This window comes from Montipora capricornis, unplaced genomic scaffold, assembly GCF_036669925.1.
Source record: "Montipora capricornis isolate CH-2021 unplaced genomic scaffold, ASM3666992v2 scaffold_414, whole genome shotgun sequence".
NCBI classification, from domain to species: Eukaryota; Metazoa; Cnidaria; class Anthozoa; order Scleractinia; family Acroporidae; genus Montipora; species Montipora capricornis.
In genome coordinates, this window is record NW_027180145.1 from 140,885 (window position 1) to 145,000 (window position 4,116).

Below are 4,116 nucleotides of genomic sequence, written 5' to 3' on the forward strand. Positions count from 1 at the left end.
ATGAGTGTTTGTTTTGTGGTGGTATACATGCAATGAAAAGGAAATTGTGCCCATCTTTAGGTCAAAAATGTAGAAAGTGTGGTAAAGATGGACACTTTGCTGTCGAATGTCGTGTTAAGTCTCAAGGGGCGAAAGTCCACGCAGTTAAAGAAGAAGTCTTTTACATTCACAGTATCTGTGGACAGGATCAAGCTTTTGTTTCTCTCGCTCTAAACAATTCAGTGTCATTTCGAATTTATGTTGTTTCTACAGCAAATATTCTGCATCTTCAGGAGTACATTTAAGCCAAAATTGAAAAGAAAGCCAAAATTGTTCCTAAGGACATTACATTAGTTATGCATGATCTTTTAAAGAGAAAGGCTCATGGCTGAAAGTGGAACATAAAGGTAACAAGCATGACCTTAACTTTGTTGTTGTGGATCAAAACTTTGCACCTTTTCTTAGCCTCACGTCATCTCATTGCAAGGCATGGGTCTCCATGGGTCTCATAAAAATCATGGTATCTGATGATGACAAGACCTCTGTGAATAATTTAACTGAGGCATCCAAGCAAGAGTTAGTACGTAGTTACTGTGTAAGATGTATAAGTTACTGTATAAGATCCCCTGCTTGGACCGTTCGCGGAGGTATTTGAAGGTATTGGCTGTTTGCCGGGAGAGTACAAAATGTAAGTCAACAAGGATGTTCCAGCTGTTGTTCACCCACGAGAAGAGGAAGAGTTCCTGTCCCTAAGAAGGAGGCAACGAGGAAAGAGCTTGACAAGATGGTTGCTGAGAAGATTATTGCTCCCGTTACAGAGCCAACTGACTGGGTGTCCAGTTTGCTAGCAATTCTCAAAAAAGATGGATCAGTCCGGATCTTTTTGGATCCTAAAGATTTGAACAATGCTATTTTAATAGCATTCTGCCCATTGCCCATTGCTCATTGCCCAATGCTCACTGCCCATTGTCGACAGTTGAGGATGTGACTTCTCGACTTACCAAGTGTTCACTGTATTGAATGCCAAAAGTGGTTTCTGGAAGGTAAAACTCAGTGACATTTCCAGTCACTATACCACCTTTAACACCCACGTAACCCGATTCCGATGGCTGAGGATGCCATTTGGCATCAGCTCTGCACCCGAGGTGTGGCAAAGAAAGATGCATGAAGCAATTGAAGGTATACAAGCAATAGAAGTGCTTGTCGACGACTTCCTGGTTTGTGGATACAGAGACACGGTAGATGAAACAGTGACGGAACATGATCAGAATCTAACAGCTTTTTAGCAAAAATGTATTATGCTCAATCTGACACTTAATCCTCAGAGGATAAACCTTCGCCATTCTCAAGGGCCATTTGCTCACATCTCATGGTGTGGTTACTGATCCTAGCAAAGTTCGCGCCATACGTGATATGCCTACCCCGACCGATGTCAAGTCCCGGAAGAGATTTCTGCCGGGCATGGTCACGTACTTAGCAAAATTCTTTCCTAAGCTGTCATCTGTGTGTGAACCGTTAAGGCGACTGCAGCTTAAAGACGAAGAATGGTGTTGGCTGCCTATTGATGATGAAGCTGTGCAGAGTGTCAAGAATCTTGTTTGTCAAGCTCCAGTGTTGAAGTTTTATGACGTTACTGGTGAAGTCACAATTGAGTGTGATGCATCACTCAGTGGACTTGGTGCCTCCCTACTCCAGGAAGGTCACCCAATAGCTTTCGCTTCAAGAGTGCTAACCCTAGCCGAAAGTCGATATGTTCAGATTGAAAAAGAACTGTTGTCTGTAGTTTTTGCCTGTGAAAGGTTTGATACATACCTGCACGGTGGAGACATTGTTCATGTTAGAACGGATCATCAATCTCTTGAAGCTATTTTCAAGAAGGACCTTGGCTCCGCTAGTCCTAAGCGTCTACAGAGGATGCTACTGCGTTTGCAGCGATAAGACCTCGATGTTAAGTATCAGAAAGGAAGTTTGATGGTTATGTCTGATCCCTTGTCCCGAGCCTACTTGGACGAACTTCCCACACGGACCGAGTACTACCATGAGCTTGAGAAGATAGTACTTGTGGAGGATTCTCCTATTTCCGAAGCACGATTTGAAGAATTCAAAGACGGTACTGTTTAGGATGACGACCTTTAGATGCTCATGACAGTTGTTCTTGAAGGTTGGCCTAAGAGTCTGGATGAAGTTTCAGCAGAGGTCAAGCCGTATTTCCAGTTTAGAGAAATCACTGCCCAAGATGGTCTCCTGTTCAAAGGCGAGCACCTCACTGTTCCTTCCAATCTCAGGAAAGAAATGATTGAAATGGTCCACTCTTCTCATCTGGGTATTGAAGGATGTCTGTGACGGGCTAGAGAAGTGTTTTACTGGCCGCGCATGAATGCCGAGTTGAAGGATTGGCAACACTTTTAAGACAGATCAGCCTCGAGAACCACTAGTGCCCTAAGGAGATCCCATCCAGACCTTGACAAAAAGTTGGCACACACCTGTTCCTGTTTAATGGGCGTCAGTACCTGTTTACGGTTGATTATTATTCTTCTTTCTTTGAGGCGGATAAGTTGGACAAGACAGATTCAGCAACGGCAGTTTAAAATGCAATTTATCCGCAATGGAATTCCGGAGATAGTCATCTCTGACAACGCTTCGCAGTCTGCTTCAACAGAATTTGCACGGTTTGCAAGTGGCTGGCATTTTCGACACATCACCTCCTGTCCGCTTCATTCCAAAAGTAACGGAAAGGTTGAGAGTGCAGTTAAAATCGGTAAAGGTATATCATGAAGAAAGCAGTGCGCGGACATTATGACCCATACCTCGCACTATTGGATTATCGTAATACCCACGCGGAAGTTGGTTCATCTCCTGCACAAAGGCTGTTTAGCAGGAGGAGACACAATCTGTTACCTTTGTCAGTTAAACAACTAAAGCCTGAGACAGTACCCCTACAAAATGTGCAACAAAAGTTGATTGGCTCTAAACAAAGGCAGGCTTTCTACTACAACCTGAAGGGAACTGCATTGCCAGAACTTGAACCTGGACAAACTGTCAGGATGAAGAAGCCAAATACATCTACTTGGTCACAGGCTGTTTGCAAGAAAATGATTGGTCCACGTTCTTACGTTGTTGAGTCGGATGGGTGAACCTACCGACGAAACCGCAGACACCTGCGATCAGTGCTGCAGTGAGAATCATTGCCAGTATCGAAAGCAGCGGCTGAAACACAGCAGTCAGTACCACAAACAGATTCCCTACTGTTAACGAAGCCTGCAGCTGACCCAGAAAAACCTGCACCCTCTACTCTACTCAAGAGGAATGGTTGCGTTATTAAACCGCCTGCTTGTCTTGTTGAACACTGTTGAACATTTTTATCGTGTTTGTTATACCAAAAGAACTGTGCGGAGTGTTTCTTTTCTTTTTTTACAAAGGGGAAGATGTTATGATAATCGACACGTGACCAGGACCACGTGCGAAATCGCATGTAGTTCTTGAAGGACCGAACGCCATTAAAGTTGTGTTGTTGTGTTTTAGAAGTCGTTGCACTCTGCTCGGTGTCCTACGTAGATAGTAACAGGGAGACTTGCAACAATTAGTTTGTAGAGTGGGAAATTTTATCAGATTTTTCTTCTATGTAAGTAATCATGTTTTTTACAATTATTTTTTTCTATATTTTAAACTATTATTTTACTTCAGAAGCCATAGAATATACCTGGTAAAAGTCTTTTTTGTACGTGTTATTTTTCCATTTTGTTTAATTAATCAACTTCGCAATTTTGACCACGTCACTTTGTCCCTTTTCGACTGGGTCACAGCTCTGGTCAGCATCGTTGTTGTTCTTTTCTTTTTCTTTCTTGACTCGGCACGAAAGGGTCAGGTAGAGGTCCGGCGTTGGACTAGAAACCCCCTTGGTCGGTTGCGCTCTACCTCTGAAGATTCGCAGCCATTTACGAAGTCAGTGGTGTCGCAGTCCGTTTTTTTTTTTAACTTTCGGGTTGTTTGGATTTGCCTCATGGAACCAGTGTTTCATTTTGCATAGGATTTCCTTAGTTTTCAGAAAAAATCCTTTTCCATATTTTTTTAAAAAACAAAGATTATAGTATAGTTTTTTTTTTCATATTTATTACGTGATTCCTATTTTTTTAAGAA

General features: G+C 42.6%; 1 pseudogene; it reads left to right on the forward strand.

The window, feature by feature from the left end:
* Positions 1 to 1,956: 1,956 nt before the first annotated feature.
* LOC138035487 (uncharacterized) overlaps positions 1,957 to 4,116 on the forward strand; it is a 4,516-nt pseudogene continuing 2,356 nt past the window's right edge.